Source organism: Hetaerina americana, unplaced genomic scaffold (genome assembly GCF_022747635.1).
Source record: "Hetaerina americana unplaced genomic scaffold, ioHetAmer1.1.p SCAF_38, whole genome shotgun sequence".
Lineage (NCBI taxonomy): Eukaryota > Metazoa > Arthropoda > Insecta > Odonata > Calopterygidae > Hetaerina > Hetaerina americana.
Window position 1 is genome coordinate 2,440,064 of NW_027286963.1, and position 19,842 is coordinate 2,459,905.

The 19,842-nt window shown below is 39.8% G+C and overlaps 1 protein-coding gene across 2 annotated transcripts in view; it reads right to left on the reverse strand.

Moving 5' to 3' along the window:
• LOC139691578 (CD151 antigen-like) overlaps positions 1–19,842 on the reverse strand; it is a 392,922-nt gene that overhangs the window by 101,573 nt on the left and 271,507 nt on the right. The window contains exon 2 of one of the 2 annotated variants that reach the window (XM_071589462.1): positions 86–183. The exons of the other annotated variant lie outside the window; for it this stretch is intronic. The gene's annotated coding sequence lies outside the window, so the exon portion shown is untranslated. The remainder of the gene's footprint in view (positions 1–85; positions 184–19,842) is intronic. 2 annotated transcript variants of the gene reach the window in all.

Genomic DNA, 19,842 nt, shown 5'->3' on the forward strand with positions numbered 1-19,842 from the left:
TCAATCCCCTCTTGTTCGACATCAGGACATTGGCGCAAACAAATGACAAAAGGCTTTGCGTACTCCCAAAAGGGCATAAACTCACCACCAACAAAGTCCAACTGTGCTGCGGTGGATGTCCAACTGGTCCGTCGCGAGATCGGCTGGAAAGAATTATCTCGGGCCAACAATGTCGTTGCATGCCTGCCAAATGAAACGATATTTTTAGCATTGAAATTGCGTGCTTAAAAAATTCGAGGGTTAAAAATTCAGCAACACTACATTAATTTAATATGTATTTAAAATTACCAATTAAATATTCAAAAATAAGTGAAACTACTAAGGACAAGTTAAAATATTTTTTTTTAATTGCACCAAGTACTTAAATTTTATCATAAAAACTTGGACGTAAGCAAAGGAGGTTTCGAATACAAGTAGATATTATAATTAAATAATCCAAAGGGTATAAAAAACATGCAAATACACGACTATACTCGAAGCTATGGTAGTCAAGGCTACCGCAAAATAAACAAATGGCCGCGAAACTGTTTCTAACTACATACTACGCCTAGTAAAACTTAGTTAAAGAAAACATTTCATGATACTTTCATAAAAACAAATTCCAAATATGTTTTAAAAACGTGACACGAGATAAGGCTATGCATATATATAAATAAGTTAAACAAAAAATAAAATGCATTTTCATTAAATCACTCCACACCTGTATAAAAGGTCCAATATTGGTTTTGACATCACCAGACCGCACACTTACGCGTAAAAATAATAATATATTGCGTTCTACTTCCTACTGACCACTTTAAAAGTCATTGAAGGGTGTGTGGTAGGGGATGATTCCACGTCAGGAATGCAAAATCAAAAATGAAGTCTTGTGTAGTTTTTAGATGCAATACCATTTGATAGAAAACGATGGAGCGAACTACAGTATATATCATTATTAAAAGTGCATAATCTACCGGTCAAAGTACATAGGTTTCCTTACCCTTAGAACCAACACACATGCTCTGTTAAATTCCTGAGAGCCACCTAAGACGTCGCTGAATAAATACCCTTAAAACCCTCAACGTAATAAACCATTCTTCAAATCCCAATACGAGGTGTGATCAAAAAAAGACGGGACTGATTTTATTCTGCGCAAACAGTTCAACGGATCGAAACAAGACAAAGTGCGCCATCTAGCGACACATCTGACGACTAAAACGAGAGGTGTTGCGTTTGTTTACGTCGAGTCGTTACGCAGCAGCAGCGGTACGTGTCTTAACCTGTTCGTCGCCACGTGCAGCGGTAGCAATGAAGGAGCTAGAGGAACAGCGTGTGTGCGTGAAATTTTGTTTCAAACTTGGCAGAAGTGCTACGGAGACATTTGGAGATTCAGCAAGCCTTTGTTAATGAAGCTATGAGTCGAAGCCAGTGTTTTGAGCGGTACAGTCGTTTTAAATCGGAAAGAACCTCGACAGATGAAGATTCGCGAACGGGGCGGCCTTCCACTTCGACACCCTTCAACCATGTCAATTTGGCGAACTATTTGGTACGGGGAAATCGCCGTTTAACTGTTAGGGAGATAACCGAGGAATAGAACATTAGTTTTGGATCCTGTCAGACAAGTTTGACAGACATTTTGGGCATGACTTGTGCTTCTTGTCTCCATTCACTCCGTCCAAAATTTCCATTCCTTTCGTATCTCTATAACTCGTCTACCCACCATTCTACGCTCTACCACCTTCTCCAACAATCCATTGCCGAAGGATATACTCGTATGAATATGCTTGTAAAGCACCATGCTGTAAGGGGTTAAATGTATTTATTTTAATTGAATAAAGCATTATTTACATCAAAGTAGGACAATGGAGACTTGAATACGTGGAATTCCATCCTACAGTTGATATAAAATGAACTACTAAGTAAATATTTAGCAATTTATCTCTAAAAAAAAGACATAATATGATGATTCCGAGTATGTTTAAGGACGCCATTTTGTGCACATTGCAATAAATGCTGGTCAAGCAATTAAAAGTGATTTTTTTTAAAAATTCCGACATTTGGTTGCGAGAGCAACTTAAACGGATTTCTTTGGATGTTCACTAAACCTTCTGCGACTCAGGGGACAGACAGGTGGTGGGGTACCTGAATGAAAAATATGGTATTCCCATGAGAGAGAGAGAAATCTTCCGCGTGTTTCGTCCAGCATAATAATGTGGCCGGATGACGAATGAGAGAAAACTTACGTCGAGTCACGATCGAGCATCCAGCCGACACCCTTAAGCTGTTCATGTCCAGAGTTCCTCCCTGATTCATTTATATTTTTTAATGCGCGCGCCATCACTCAACTCGATGTTAAGTTTTCGCTTGGCCCTTTTTTTCTTTTCTGCCGATTCATCGGGAGTGGGGGAGGAGGGAGGCGGAGTGGTAGCACAGGGGACAGGGGTGTTCGACTCCTGCTCTCTGACCCCTAGGGTATACTACGTAGATTGAATACAGGCGACGCCCCTGTTCAAGCCCTAGCTATCCCCGACTCATGGTAAGTATTTCAAAACCGCAAACCCTCCAAATGGCGAACAAATTTTCATTCACATGGCTTAGATATAAGCAAAAGGGATAGGAACACATAAAGGACGAACAGAGGAGAGGTGGGGAATGCGGAACCGAGCAGATCACAAGTGCAAAAATATTTCCTGGACTGGGACTTGAACATCGGATCTTTCGACTTGCCGGGCCGATAATCTAAACACTTGAGCTATCAATGTAACGTAATATACACTGAAATCTGCGGGGCTTTATGCAACCAAGTATCCCGATTCTTTCGCTAAGAGATGGCGTTAGGTTTCACCCACCAAAGGAGAAATAAACGACACACACAAGAGAAAAAGACAGTTGGAAAGCAATAATACAACGTCATAAAGGATATGAACAATGCGTTTCTTGGCACGCATAGCCAGAAGAAGAGACAAGGCATATTGGCCTAATACAAATTCAAAGACAACGACTACATCGTGGCCAACAAATATTCATTCGCATGAAAATAGCATATAGAAAATGGATAGGAACACATACGAGAGTCCGGATGGTAGCGCTAGGATGAGGTGTAAGGCATGATTTGCCATTATCACCGTTGCTGTTCAACCTGTATGTAGAGGAAATGATTAAAGAGGCATGAGAAGAACTGGAGGTAGGAATGAAAGTCGGAGGGGAACTCATAAAATCAGTTAGATTTGCTGATGACTAAGCTTTAGTTTGTCAGTCAGCCAAGGGGTTGCAAGCATTGCTGAGTGAATTGGAAATTCAGTGCGACAGGTATGGGATGAGACTCAATATTAATAAAACAAAGGTTATGCAATTTTCCAGAAAGAAAAAGGCTTATCTTTACATTAAAATAGGAGGGAAAAAACTAGAGCAGGTAGAACAGTTTACGTATCTCGGTAGTGTTTTGGACCAGCACGGTCAAAGTAGTAAGGACGTAAGGATAAGAATTGCGCTAGGCAAAGAGGCTTTCACAAGGACGAGGGAATTGATGAAGGGGACGTTGAGTAAGGATATTAAGAAAAGACTCGTAAAAACTTTGATATGGAGCGTAGCTATGTACGGTGCGGAAACGTGGTCATTGAAGCAGGAGGATAGATGTAGATTGGAGGCTTTTGAAATGTGGGTGTGGAGAAGAATGGAGAAGGTGCAATGGACTGAGAAGAAAACAAATGAGGAAGTACTTGGTATGGTGGGCGAAGAGAGGGGTTTGTTGGGAGTAATCCTATGGAGGCAGGAAAAGTGGATGAAGGGGGTGTTGACCGGCAGTGGGATGTTGAAGACTGTGATAGAGGGTAGAATGTTGGGCATAAGAGGAAAGGGAAGGAACAGGATAGGGATGTTGGACGGGATGGAGTGAGGAAGAAAGTACTCAGAGATGAAGAGGGACCTGATATCGGTTGTTTTAGGTTGCTGGTTGTCTATGATGGTGTGTGTCCCTTCCTCTTATTTTAATCCAGCTGACCGAATCTACCAACTTAATTGGGCGCAGCAATCATCCCCCCTCAGCGTTGCAAGAGAACTCACGTGCCTTATACTTCTTAAAATGTCTCTAAGTCTGGCATAATGTCTTCGTGTATCAAGATGCATTCATCAAACTTCATAAAACATATCCATAGAGGCTTGAAGGGATTACAAGGCAGAGATTTTTAAAAAAACTTTCTCGAGAAATATAGTTTTTTAGAATATTTTATTTGAAAGAGTTAAAATATGAATGCTTCGGTCAACAAGTGATCACCTTCGCTATATGTGACGACAAAAACTATGTAGGTCACCCAGGGGTTCATGCAAGGAAGTGGAAGGACTCTGCCAGCTCATTGGGAATGATTTCTCATTTAATAAAATTAAAAATAAAGAGTGTAATAGGACGCTTCTGTAGCTTAACTGGCTGGCATACTCTGCCGGACATCGAGGGATCCTGGTTCGAATCTCAGTCAAGGCGAATGAGTTTTCACACTCTGAAATTGATGCAGAGTTATGCACATTTAAAGGAAGACTCCATTAAAAGTTGCTGTCGCGGCATTCCTCGCAGTTACTGGGAAATTTAAAATAAATATTAACTAAAAGTTAGTTGTGGTCCTAAATTAGGGCAAGTAGTTTAACTTTTACACTGTTTTCAACTTTCACTGATAGAAAATAAAAGCTAAGAACATTTTTTAGGGTTAAGATATGAAAATGGACCACAGATTCATAGATTATTTCTACTGATCCGCTTCTGATGTCTCTTAGTCATAAATTTCTAAGAGATTTTTTTGTGTACAGATGGGTCAAAGTTCAAACTTCCTATTAACTTTACGTCAAGTTGAAATCTTAAAAAAATATTAACCTTGTAAATAAAAATCTTCCGTCCATATAGGTTTTACTCATATCACTAATTCATCAACTTCGAGAATATTCATTTGCATATTACAAGAGCCGAGGTTAACTTCGAGACGATCCACAGAGTTAACTCGAATTTAACTTCGAATCTCACTGACGCAAACTTTTCGTCTCGATATATTAGGTTGCTTAGGTACAAATTTAATCTCTCCCACATCAGCATCATCGAAAAAGAATAAGAAGGTCACATACTGACCAAAATGCGTGCATGCCGATTTGAGTTAAATCTACCAAATACCAAAAATCTTTCCTGAACGAAAAACACGATAAAACGCGAAATATTATCTTTAGGTCTTGACTTTATTTATGAAGTGGAATACGGTACGCGAACATCGGCGCCCGCTTTGGTTTCTTCCTTTTTTTTTTGCTATTCACTTCGTGAGAGACTCTGGCGAGAGAAACAGAAACTGTACGTTTCACTCCAAGCTGCTACTGCAGGATACATGCGTACGTAGAGTGAAGAATTCCGTGAGGGAAATGATGAAAAGAGGGATTCCAATAAACCGCGTGAGAAGCACACAAGTCGCAACAGACAAATGGGGCGGGGACGCCTCGACAATTCGATCACGCGACCATCCCCATTCAACCAATTCTAATGGGCGTTAAGTCATTTATTTCGCGAGTAGTAGCAGCGCTCGAGGAAATGACACTCTCCCAACCACGTCTTCCGCAATTCCGCATTCATTTTTCTCCCCACCCCCCCTATCTCACAAATTCTCGCGCACACGCAACACTTAGAATAATTTACGCAGACGCCATCTGGTCGACAAAACCCATCCATAATAACCGTCAGCGGCGGGACTGGGTAATATGGGGAGGGGAGAAGGGGGGGGTGGGGTAAGGAGGGAGGAAAGGGGAGGAAAAAGAGAGGGAAAAAATATAACCGAAAAAGAAGAACAAAAGGATGGAAAAAAAGTATGGGAATAAGGAAATGAAGGACACTGCGAGAAGAATCGTGATAGACAGGCATTGGGCTTTTTTCCAAACTTTTTTCCCATAAGTTCTCTCGACGCGTGACGTCATGGGAGCCGAGCCTGCGCAGGAGGAAAGGGGAAGGAGGGGAAGAAGCGGGGAGGGAATAGGATAGGGGCGTAGGAGCGGGGGGGGGTGGGAATGGATGGGCACATACTCGGTCGTCAACCTTTCCGTGAGATATGGACGCCGGTCTTGGTCTGGGGGAGGGGGTGAAGGAGGACGCTTGCGAGTGGGGGAAAGATGTGGGACATAGGGAGGGCCGAGAAGGGGTTAAAATGATCACACAGGGCTACCTCACCCCCCCCCCCCCGCTTGTTTACAAATAAAATCGAAAAATGAGGGGAGAGACATGTCCGTCGTAGCGGAAATTATAACTCTTCCTCCTTAAGAACGATAGCGATACGATATGATACGAGACGCATCGATTCATCGCGATGTTTTGACCTGGATTAGATAAACATGCGAGATTCTCACTTTAAGGAATCCCTGGCGCCCAAAGGGACGAAGATACGACTCGGGATGAAGCATCTCTTTTCAACTGCTGATAAGAACCACCAGAGTGAAGCTGCGAGGGTTGCTTAAAATATTTTGAGCCTTGACAACACTAAGTGCTTTAGGCGCCGTCTAACGTTTCTATCTGAAAGTTTGGCCCTTTAAACACAAACTTTCTCAGTTAGTCAGTTGGCTCAAATGGTCTCTACAGCCCTGATTTTGCGCCAAATGACTTCTTTTTACTCCCGTTGATCGAGAAAAAATTGCTTGGCCAACGTTTTTCGGCGCCTGAAAAAGCCGTTGATGAAAAAAAATAATATATATATATATATATATATATATATATATATATATATATATATATATATATATATATATAAATTTATATATATTAATATATATATTTATATATATATATGTATACAATCATATATATATGAACATATATATATGATTTTTTTTATTCGTGTTTCTATATTTTTCAAATCTTTTTCTGTGTTTTTACATATTTGTGCGCCAAATAGCGTTCTATTTCGTCATGCGTCGCGTAATTTTTCTTTCGCTCTGTGTGTTAGATTAATATGGTTGGGACATTCAATTCTTCTTTTCCCATGAAAATTCAACATAAATATTTTACACGCTCGTTACGATAGATTGCATTTACTGAGATCGCAGAAATAACAACAATTAAGAATAGAATTCCCGCGTTAAAAGTTCACGCCCTCTCGCGTTCTTCGTGATATATCCGAGATTATGAGACCTTTGACTGCACATAATCGTTAAGCAAACAGCGGATTCGGGTGAATTGGAATCCTATAGGGTTTTCCTAGTTGTCTGACCGCATCGGCGGTTTTTTCCCCATAATATTTTATGCATCCGCGGAACAGCATACGGTGGTGAGATGGTGTTTATTTTTAATATGACGCCTCGGAGACGATCGCTCTCATATCTACGAGCTAGTCCTTTGAACCCTCGAGGTACCCAGGGGGGGGGGAGGGTGAGGGCAGGAATGCATTATTATATCACCCTTAAGCCCTTCCACCCGCCCCATATCCTCCCCTTCCGTCATTAATAAACCACTCCGACCACCCCACCCCACCCCTCTCATCAAACCACCCCTCCCCAACCCCCGCGACCTCTCATCTCATTGAAATACGGCTCGTGTCGACATTTTCCAATTCCGGTCCCGAACGCCCCTCCCCCCATCCCTCCTTCTTCCCGCCAACATAAAAAAAAATATCTATTTCCGAAGAGAGAAATGTGTGAGAGAGAGAGAGAGGGTGAGGAAGATTCATTTTGTTTTCTTCGATTTGGTTGCTAAGAGGAACGGAAACATGAACGTGGGCGATGTTCGGAGCCTAAGGGGCAAAGGATTCCAAATCGTAAGAAAAGGAGGTGCGTGCCTGGCAAGGGACCGAATAATATTAAGGAAGTATTGCGTAGGTGATAAAAAAAAATAATGAAAGAGAGAGAGAGTCATAGATATGGTCTCACATAGCATTGAATATCAAACGGACCTATTGGAATATAAGTATGCATATATATATATATATATATATATATATATATATATATATATATATATATATATATACTCATATATACAGAAACAGATATAAGGAAAAGGGATAGGAACACATATAAAGGACGAACACAATAAAGGTGGGGAAGGCGGAATCGAACGGATCACAAGAGTAAAAATATTTCCTCAACCGGGACTCGAACACCGGATCTTTCCACTTGCCGGGCGGATGCTCTTAACCACTTGAGCTATCGAGGATAGTCAATTTACCCTGAGATCCGTGGGTCTAATATGTCGCCAAGCGCCCCGATTCAGCCAAGAGATGGCGTCAGGCGGCTGTTTCACCCACCAAAGGAGAAATAGACAATACACAAGGAAAGGAAAGGACAGTGGGTTAGAATTCATACAACATCATACAGGAAAGGAACAGTGCGTTTCGTGGCACGCATAGCCAGAAGAAAGAGATGAGCCACATTGGCCAAATACACATTCAAACACGAAATCCCGCCAATCCCCTGACGCCATCTCTTGGCTGAAAGAATCGGGGCGCTTGGCGACATATTAGACCCACGGATCTCAGGGTAAATTGACTATCCTCGATAGCTCAAGTGGTTAAGAGCATCCGCCCGGCAAGTGGAAAGATCCGGTGTTCGAGTCCCGGTTGAGGAAATATTTTTACTCTTGTGATCCGTTCGATTCCGCCTTCCCCACCTTTATTGTGTTCGTCCTTTATATGTGTTCCTATCCCTTTTCCTTATATCTGTTTCTGTATATATGAGTATTTATTCGCCGTTTGGCGGGATTTCGTGTTTGAATGTGTATATATATATATATATATATATATATATATATATATATATATATATATATATATATATATATATATATATATATGCGGGTCGCGGTAGTCCAGTGGGTAGAGAGTTGGACTACTGACCGGAGGGTCCCGGGTTCGATTCCCGGGCAAGGCACTCTGGGCACCTGCAGCTCCACCCAAGCTATGTGATTTTTCGGGTACCAGATCTTCCTGGGAAACCATAACCGGCACAGGGAAAGGAACTGGCCCCCCTACCCTGATGTGTGAATTTTCACACGCCGTATAGGGCTTAGTACTGGGTGAACTCTACCATCACCTACTAAACCGACCTTCGGGTTGATTACTGTGTTAATGGTTAATATATATATATAGGCATACGTATATATATATATATATAGGCATACGTATATATATATATATATATATATATATATATATATAGGCATACGTATATATATATATATATATATATATATATATATATATATATATACGTATGCCTATATATATATATACAGATATATAATGGGCTGGCACAATATAACACAAATAGAATAGAATAGCAACATTATATATATATATATATATATATATATATATATAATGCAGATAATGCATAATATATATATATATATATATACAGACAAAAACAGAGAAACACACGAAAAAGAGAGACTCACTATTCGAATTTTCGATGGTCGGTACCACCTTTATCAAGGAAGAGAGGGACAGAACTGCACTGAACAGTTCTGTCCCTCTCTTCCTTGATAAAGGTGGTGCCGACCACCGAAAATTCGAAAAATAGTGAGTCTCTCTTTTTTGTGTGTTTCTGTGTTTTTTTCTGTGTCCACTAGTGCATAGTGTTATACATTAGTATATATAAATATATATATATATATATATATATATATATATATATATATATATATATATATATATATATATATATGCCTGTAAGGACGGCTGATGACCTAATACTACCTCCCGCCAAACTCCTTTGTGGGATATTGTGAATGTTTAAATATGTCTCGATCTAAATTTCATTTTAGTAAACACAAAATCGATGTCCTCAGCGGGAAAAAAAATCGATCAGATCTCGTCGTATAACTCGTCAAGTTTCCCGCGACCAGTCCACAGTCGTCCTCGTGCGCGGAATGCAAAGGTGACTGGACACTGTGAGACTGTTTCTCTCGTGCACGCGTCGAATCATGAATTCGTTTGAAAGCCTTCCCCGGACCCACCGTTGCCCTACGTCCAGGTGGTCGGCTATGCCACCGCCGAGTCCATAAAACGAGTTCGAACTGTCAAATGAGCTTCGGTCGGGGCGGTAGCTCCTTAAATGGAATGTTTAAGACACGACAAGATGTTAAAATCGTCGGGCTCACCTGCCGATGGCGGACGCCGGACGCATCTTGATACGGCCAAACAAATCACGACACCGAAGGAACGATAAGACCTAAGGAATCATAAAAGAAGTCCTATCACTCTCGAAGAAATGTGTTTTTTAAAGATTTTTCAAACAATTTATGCATAAGTATATCAATATCAGATCAGTTCATTGATATATCATGACTTGCAATCACGATAGAAACGAATAAAAGCCGTAAATACATCTGCATTTACACAAATACCACGGCATTTTCCAAAAATGTGTCCGGCAGGGGGTGCAATCACCAAATTGAACGGTTAAACCATGAGGGATAGAGGACTGTATAGTATCCGCCGTCACTTTGTGGAAACGATTCATAATGAATAAGAAATACTTGGTTTTTCCACACAAACTTTATTTTTACGACCGGGTTTCGACGAGGATCGTCATCATCAGGTAATTATTTCAGAAATATACACACATATATATACCCTTGCAATGCTGAAAATATGAGGTGAAGGAGTAAGGGACAGAGTTATTGGTCAGTATGGCTAGGGGGGGGAGGGATTACGGGGTGTAATTTGGTCGGAGAGTGGGTGGGGACGGTTAGTCCTTTGGGCAGGCAGGTAGAAAGAGGAAGGAGAACGGGGGGGGGGGGGGTCCCCCTTGTTCTCGGGGCTGTTGGAGGGAAACGGTTGATGTGGGAGTGAAAGGTCGAGGAGAGGAGATCTGAAGGTGTATAATACGTCGTTAACTATTTTGCACTTGGTCCTTTCACTCTTGATGATTTCCATCTGTTCGAGCGCGTCCATCCGGGGTCCTTTTCTTTCCACATGCATAATTTCCAGCTTAAAATCACTGGAATGTCCGTTATCCAAAAGATGTTTTGAAAATTGGGACGCACCATTCTTGTTTCTGAAGGAAGCTTGGTGTTCCTTGAGCCTTTCCTTGAATTTCCTTCCCGTTTGCCCCACGTAAACGGCTGAGCACTCACAGGAGAGTTTGTATACTCCACTCTTCTCTAGATCTGGGATTTTTTCCTTCCCGTTGGTTATTAAGTTTTTTAAATTTGTTTTATTGTAAAAAGCGGGTATGAATCTATCCCTTGGTATCCTACTGGTGACTTTCAGGGACAGCTTTCCTAAAAAAAGGAATCTTTGCCATTTGGCCGTGTTGTCTCTTTCGGGGGCGGTGCTATAGATTAATTTTACAGCCCTTTTCTCCATTTTCTTTTTGTACAATTTATCTACTAACTGAGTTCGGTAACCGTTATTATGGGCAATGCATTTAATTATTTGGAGTTCTTGGTTTACATTTTCCTGGGTCATGGGGATGTTTAGCAACCGATGTAGCATCGAATGGAAGGCCGCCAATTTCTGAGGGAAATGATGTCTGGACTTTGCGTGTATGATTTGATCGGTTTGGGTGTCCTTCCTGAAAATGGAGAAATCTAATTTTCGGTTCCTGCTAGAAATTGTTATATCAAGGAAGTTAAGGACTCCGTGGATTTCCTTCTCCATGGTGAATTTGATTGATTTATTTCGGGAGTTTAGAAATTGTAGGAAGCTGTCTAGTTGTCTATGCGAGCCTGTCCACACACACAAAATGTCATCCACATAGCGATACCAACATAACACATTTTTCAGCAGGGAATTCCCTGACGAGAACAGTTCACTTTCAATATAGTCCATGTAAATGTCTGCTAGTAATGGTGAAAGAGGTGATCCCATGGCTAAACCGTCGGGCTGCTCGAAATATTTACCATTGAACTTAAAGTAATTTTGTGAGACACAAGTATTTATCATTGCCTGAAAACTGTGAAATCAATTAGACGTGTTGTGGCATCAGAAAACCTAGTCATGCAGAAAGCGGACAAAGGAAATTCCATAGTGATTTTGAACAGGGATGATTATATTACCAAATGCGAGACTTTCATAAAAGAAAATAACATCCGAGTGCTAAAAAGTGATCCCACAGTGGAGTTCCAAAAAGAGTGTAAAAGTTCTATAAAATGTGGTTCCACATTGTTTACCATACACGAAATGCAAAAGTTATTCCAACTAAATCCCTCAGCGCCTCGGTTTTTTGGACTTCCAAAAATACACAAACCTAATGTTCCAATCAGACCGGTAGTGTCGAATGTAACGGCCCCTAACCACCTTCTGGCTAAGAAACTCAATAACATATTCAGGGACCTTTCCAAGTTTTCCCCGAAATATGGTGTGAGAAACTCCTCAGACCTGACTAAGCAATTATCCAAGGTGACCATCCCCCCAAAATGCATTCTAGTCTCCTTCGACGTCAGCAACTTGTTCCCTAGTGTTCCCACCAAGCAAGCCATGACTCTGGCAGAAGAACTGCTTTTGAGAAAGACTGTCCCCTTCCCGATAGTCAGTGAAGTATGTGCAATGATAAATACTTGTGTCTCACAAAATTACTTTAAGTTCAATGGTAAATATTTCGAGCAGCCCGACGGTTTAGCCATGGGATCACCTCTTTCACCATTACTAGCAGACATTTACATGGACTATATTGAAAGTGAACTGTTCTCGTCAGGGAATTCCCTGCTGAAAAATGTGTTATGTTGGTATCGCTATGTGGATGACATTTTGTGTGTGTGGACAGGCTCGCATAGACAACTAGACAGCTTCCTACAATTTCTAAACTCCCGAAATAAATCAATCAAATTCACCATGGAGAAGGAAATCCACGGAGTCCTTAACTTCCTTGATATAACAATTTCTAGCAGGAACCGAAAATTAGATTTCTCCATTTTCAGGAAGGACACCCAAACCGATCAAATCATACACGCAAAGTCCAGACATCATTTCCCTCAGAAATTGGCGGCCTTCCATTCGATGCTACATCGGTTGCTAAACATCCCCATGACCCAGGAAAATGTAAACAAAGAACTCCAAATAATTAAATGCATTGCCCATAATAACGGTTACCGAACTCAGTTAGTAGATAAATTGTACAAAAAGAAAATGGAGAAAAGGGCTGTAAAATTAATCTATAGCACCGCCCCCGAAAGAGACAACACGGCCAAATGGCAAAGATTCCTTTTTTTAGGAAAGCTGTCCCTGAAAGTCACCAGTAGGATACCAAGGGATAGATTCATACCCGCTTTTTACAATAAAACAAATTTAAAAAACTTAATAACCAACGGGAAGGAAAAAATCCCAGATCTAGAGAAGAGTGGAGTATACAAACTCTCCTGTGAGTGCTCAGCCGTTTACGTGGGGCAAACGGGAAGGAAATTCAAGGAAAGGCTCAAGGAACACCAAGCTTCCTTCAGAAACAAGAATGGTGCGTCCCAATTTTCAAAACATCTTTTGGATAACGGACATTCCAGTGATTTTAAGCTGGAAATTATGCATGTGGAAAGAAAAGGACCCCGGATGGACGCGCTCGAACAGATGGAAATCATCAAGAGTGAAAGGACCAAGTGCAAAATAGTTAACGACGTATTATACACCTTCAGATCTCCTCTCCTCGACCTTTCACTCCCACATCAACCGTTTCCCTCCAACAGCCCCGAGAACAAGGGGGACCCCCCCCCCCGTTCTCCTTCCTCTTTCTACCTGCCTGCCCAAAGGACTAACCGTCCCCACCCACTCTCCGACCAAATTACACCCCGTAATCCCTCCCCCCCCTAGCCATACTGACCAATAACTCTGTCCCTTACTCCTTCACCTCATATTTTCAGCATTGCAAGGGTATATATATGTGTGTATATTTCTGAAATAATTACCTGATGATGACGATCCTCGTCGAAACCCGGTCGTAAAAATAAAGTTTGTGTGGAAAAACCAAGTATTTCTTATTCATTAGGGATAGAGGAAGTATGTTTATGACATGTGGGAAGGAAGAAAATAAACGTACGCTTAAAATCCCTGAAAAGCACGCGTGATGAGGTCAACGGAGGGAGAACTCACACCATTATGCCCTCATATCAACAAGTCAGATATATGAACGTAATACTTCATGGTTACTCGTAATTAAACTCGAATAAAAAGAACGGTAATCTATCCAAAAGTCACCCTGCAAGGCATTTCTAGGGTATGCAGCAGGGGATTTTTCCAAACCAGGCATGCAAGATCAAGAGTCAAGTGTATATAAATTTGTGAGTGCAACGAATATGTAAAATAATGTAAATAATGACGACCAAAGGTGCATGCTTTAAGTTATCTAAGGATAAAATAGCGACGCGCAAGAGAAGAGCTGTTAACAACAAGAATGAAAATGAAGCAACTTCTACTTTGACTTCAAGTCTAATTCTTCGCATTATCATGTATACTATTATCGATTCGTTGTTTTCAAAACTACCAAGAGAAGAAAAAAATTCACCGCGAAATGCTTTAATCTTACGAAATACGATTTAAAGCCATTTATATATAAATAAATAAATAATATATATATATATATATATATTATTTATTTATTTATTTATATATATATATATATATATACATATATATATATATATATATATATATATATATATGGTTTGCTTGGTTATGGTACACTTGGTTTAGACACCACAACAGACGCAGGTATACATGGAAAATGCCAGGTGACTCGGGAAGATATCAGCTAGATTATATCCTGGTTAGACACAGGTTTAGGAACAGTGTGATAAATTCCCACAGCTTCCCGGTAGCGGATGCGGACTCAGACCACAATTTAGTTGAAATGAAATGTAGCGTACGTTTCAAAAAGATAAGGCAGGGGCGGCGAGTTGGAAAATGGAATGTAGAAGCATTAAATGGGTTGAAAAGGAAGGAATACAAACAGGCGGTAGAGAAAATCATGGAGGATGGTAAAGGGCTTAGTACAATCGAAGAAAAATGGGAAATGATCAAGAAATGGTTGTCTAAAGCCGCAAAAGACACTATTGGAACCGTTAACGCTAAAAGGACTCGTAAACCATGGATCACGGATGAGATGATTGCAAAAATGGATGAGCGGCGAAAATGGAAGAATATAAATACAGAATTAGGCAAAATGAAGTACAAAGAATTGAACAATAAATTGAGGCGGGCAACAAATAAAGCAAAAGAAGAATGGTGGAAGACGCAGTGAGCATAAACAAAAGGATAGAGAGTAGGGCAAATGATTACTTAGGGGATGATCAGTTTCGGTTTAGGAAGGGGAGAGGTACGTGTGATGCCATTGCAGTAATGAGATTATTAATCGAGAGGAATATAGAACACAACCAGGAGGTATTTGCCTGTTTCGTAGATTTCGAAAAAGCGTTTAATAGAGTGAATTGGGAAAAACTAATGAGTATTCTGCAGAAAATAGGAATAGATTGGAGGGAAAGGTGGCTAATCCGCAACCTGTACATGTCTCAGACTGCTCAGGTGCGGGTGGGAAACGGGGAGTCAGGATGGGCAGTGTTAGGAAGGGGTGTAAGGCAGGGTTGCCCATTATCACCGTTGCTGTTCAACCTGTATGCAGAATAAATGATCAAAGAGGCATGGGAAGAACTCGAGGTAGGAATGAAAGTGGGCGGGGAATTTGTAAAATCAGTTAGGTATGCTGATGACCAAGCTTTAGTTAGTCAGTCAGCAAAGGGGCTGCAAGCATTGCTGAGTGAATTGGAAATTCAGTGCGACAGGTATGGGATGAGAATCAATATTAATAAAACAAAGGTTATGCGATTTTCTAGAAAGAAAAAGGCCAAGCTTAACATTAAAATAGGAGGGCAAAAACTAGAGCAGGTAGAACAGTTTACGTATCTCGGTAGTGTTTTGGACCAACACGGTCAAAGTAGTGGGGAGGTAAGGAGAAGAATTGCGCTAGGCAAAGAGGCTTTCACAAGGAGGAGGGAGTTGATGACGGGGACTTTGAGTAAGGATGTTAAGAAAAGACTTGTAAAAACTTTGATATGGAGCGTAGCTATGTACGGCGCGGAAACGTGGTCATTGAAGCAGGAGGATAGACGTAGACTGGAGGCTTTTGAAATGTGGGTGTGGAGAAGAATGGAGAAGGTGAAATGGACAGAGAAGAAAACAAATGAGGAAGTACTTGGTATGGTGGGCGAAGAGAGGGGTTTGTTGGGAGTAATCCTATGGAGGCAGGAAAAGTGGATGAAGGGGGTGTTGACCGGCAGTGGGATGTTGAAGACTGTGATAGAGGGTAGAATGTTGGGCATAAGAGGAAAGGGAAGGAGCAGGATAGGGATGTTGGATGGGATGAAAGGAGGAAGAAAGTACTCAGAGATGAAGAGGGACCTGATATAGAGTAGGATGATGGATTTTGTGTTTTGTTAGGAGTAATAAAATATTTGTTTGGTAGCTGTGTCCATCCAAAAACCTACCTTAACCGGTAGATTACCTTTAAAAAAAAAAAAAAAATATATATATATATATATATATATATATATATATGTATATGGTTATATATATATAAATATACGGGTCGCGGTAGTCCAGTGGGTAGAGCGTTGGACTGCTGACCGAAGAGTTCCGGGTTCGATTCCCGGGCAAGGCACTCTGGGCACCTGCAGCTCCACCCAAGCTATGAGATTTTTCAGGTACCAGATCTTCCTGGGAAACCATAACCGGCACAGGGAAAGGAACTGGCCCCCCTACCCTGATGTGTGAATTTCACACGCCGTATAGGGCTTAGTACTTGGTGATCTCTACCATCATCTACTAAACCGACCTTCTGGTTGATTACCGTGTTTTTTATATATTATTATATATATATATATATATATATATATATATATATATATATATATATATATATATATAAATAATCATCTATATATATAAAGATGATTTCACGACGTAACACGGAAGTGCCGAATGATACATTGCAACAGCAACGAACAATATAGAAACACAAAAAGATCACTCACACGTTATTTCTTGATCATTTCGACGGAATTCTGCTCCGTATTCATCGGAAGATAGAGAAGTAATGGATTATATATATGTATATATATATATATATATATATATATATATATAATTATTTTTACCACCATCGACACACAGGATCATCTTCATTCACTGAAGATGACCGTGACGTTCGATATCTTAGGTCTTCAATAAATGACCAAGTGCTCCACTAAGAAATGAAAGAATTGCGACTATCTTTACAACAAAAACTCCTATCCTTAGACCAGTATCATTCGGTTAGGTCAAATAATGCGAGCATAGGTAAGTCTTTTGAAAGCGTGAAAAATCGAATACCTATATGATTGGACTAAACAGTTTTTGACCAATAAAAAAAAACCTTAATGACACCTCCCCGGCCGATAACCTCCATTCGGACTCCCAGGGGAGAGAGGCATTTCATTGGCATTCCTTTTCCCACGCAAATTTCCGAAGCTCTCATCTCAAGTACCGTTCGGCCACCAGCGAGAGGGATGCTCAGCGTCCGAGTGTGTCCACACGGTTCGGATTTCTTTGGATTCGACGCCGGGTTAACACCCTTCCGTCTGCTTCATCGGCCAGAGAGCTATGTCTAACTCCCAAGTGGGTAAAACATTATTCCTACGTTAATTCAAATGGTCCTCTTGTTGAAATCAAGGAGACAATCGAATCGTGACGTGGCATTCCATCTCGTTGGATCGATATTCCAATTCCACTACAGTCAGGAAATCCAGATGTGATAAGGGCAAATTTACATAATACTTTATTCGTTACGCAAAGCAGGATATTAAACTAACTCCCCATTAAAACTACAGGCGAACTTCGTTTTAAACAAAGGAACGGAGAAATATTTAGGAACAACAGAAACATTACCCATAATTTTAACAGATGTCGTATTTTTTTTCGTTTTGCGTGAGAATTGAACGGAATTATCGACAGGAGTTTGAAATTTTAGACGCTTACGTTGAGTTTTCAAAAATTTTTTAACGGTTGCCATGCTTTTGTTTGGGATGGATTAAGCATTGTTAAAGATTTTGACGTCGGAATCTGGAAATGGAATGTTACGACAAAGATAGCCGTAACTGAAACATGATTTCTGCCGAATTGTCTTGTCAATTGTTTTTAATTAAAAAATGTATTGACTCACCCAACTTTTTTTATATGCTAGACTGGTGGTTGAGAGTTTAAAAAAGTTCTTTATTGCCTGCAGGGTTTTTGTTTTCATTATCAGGACGGGATTTTGTTGCAGAATGAAATTGTGATCCTAAAATAGAATGTGATGACAAGAACTGCTCCCAGATTACATGGATTTCAATGAAATGTATTGAATTTTTATCATTGACTGAATACATATATGCTATATTATTATGCTATATATATATATATATATATATATATATATATATATATATATATATATACATATATATATATAACAATTTTCCGCCTGGAAATTAAATAGGAAATGATTTTCATTCCGTCCCGTTTATGTGGATTGATTATAAGTTGCACAAAAACATATAAAACATGGAAAGCAAGAAATAATATAAGAACTCATGAAAAGAACACACGTTATTTCTTAATAATTTCGACGGAATTCAGCTCCGTCTTCCTCAGACGAAACAGTAGTACCATAAACACACACATATCTGTAGATAAATAAATAAATAAAGAAATAAATATATATATATATTTATGTATGTGTATTTATCTACATATGTGTGTTTGTTTATGGTATATATATACCATATATGTATTATATATATATATATACATACCATATATATAATATATATTATATATAATATATTATATGTATATATATTTATATATCAATAAATATATAAATAATATATATATATATATATATATATATATATATATATATATATATATATATATTTCTATATATAACGATTGTAAGGAAAAACTCACACGAGCGGTACAATAATGGGCTGACACAATATAACACAAATAGAAAATAATAGCAACATTTAAAAGAACACTCACACGGTAAATTGTTCGAGCTTCGGCCCTCTCAGAGGCCTTCTTCAAGTGAGACTCTAGAAGAAGAGGCTCTAGAGTCTCACTCGAAGAAGGCCTCTGAGAGGGCTGAGAGCTCGAACAATTTACCTTGTGAGTGTTCTTTTAAATGTTGCTATTATTTTCTATTTGTGTTATATTGTGTCATCCCATTATATATATATATATATATATATACATATATATATATATATATATATACGTATATACATATTTATACACGTATATACATATTATATTTTAAAAAATATGCATAAATACATCTACATCTACATCTACTCAATACCCCGCAAGCCGCCGCAAGGGCGTGTGGCGGGGGGTGCTAGGACACCACCCATAATTTACATAATTGTTATTAGGTAATCTACCGGTTAAGTTAGGTTTTGGATGGACACAACTACCAAATAAATATTTTGTCACTCCTAACAAAACACAATCCCATATCATACTCTCTAAAAAGTTCCTCTTAATCTCTGGGTGCTTCCTTCCTCCATTCATACCATCCAACATCCCTAACCTATATAATTATATTCAACACACGAATTCCCGTAACATGGCGAACACTTTCATTCAAATGGAAATAGATACAAGGAAAAGGGATGGGAACGCAGATAAAGGACGAACACAGGACAGGTGGGGAAGGTGAAATCGAGCAGATCAAATTCGTCAAAAAGTGTCCTTCACCGGGACTCGAACCATGGATCTTTGCTGGGCCGATGCTCTAACCTTTGAGCCATCGAGGAATTGTAAATTGCACTGGAATCTGCTGGGGGTTTAGGCGACACTTTGCTCCGCTTTTGGGCAGACGATAAGTTTGTGGAGCTATTTCACCCACCGAAGG